The sequence below is a fragment of the Lupinus angustifolius genome, chromosome LG05 (genome assembly GCF_001865875.1).
Source record: "Lupinus angustifolius cultivar Tanjil chromosome LG05, LupAngTanjil_v1.0, whole genome shotgun sequence".
Lineage (NCBI taxonomy): Eukaryota > Viridiplantae > Streptophyta > Magnoliopsida > Fabales > Fabaceae > Lupinus > Lupinus angustifolius.
The window spans coordinates 18788885-18789105 of NC_032013.1; the positions used below are offsets into that span (position 1 = coordinate 18788885).

Consider the following 221-nt stretch of genomic DNA (forward strand, 5'->3'; position numbering starts at 1 on the left):
CATTAGATTAAGTCTTTGTAAGTACTTCTATCCTAAACTCTTAAAGTATATATAAGTATAATTGCTCAAACTATTTGTTAGAAATGTGAGACACTTTTAAAAGACTTAAAACATTTTTCAAAAATAGTGTGTAATAGGTTACTTCATTGAGTAACAGGTTGCATGTGTGAGAAAAGAGTTATCCAACTGAAAAACTGATTTTTGAAAGCTGAGTAACCCAT

The 221-nt window shown here is 28.5% G+C and overlaps 1 protein-coding gene across 1 annotated transcript in view; it reads left to right on the forward strand.

The window, feature by feature from the left end:
- LOC109347044 overlaps positions 1-221 on the forward strand; it is a 19510-nt gene that overhangs the window by 1401 nt on the left and 17888 nt on the right. The gene's annotated exons all lie outside the window — the stretch shown is intronic.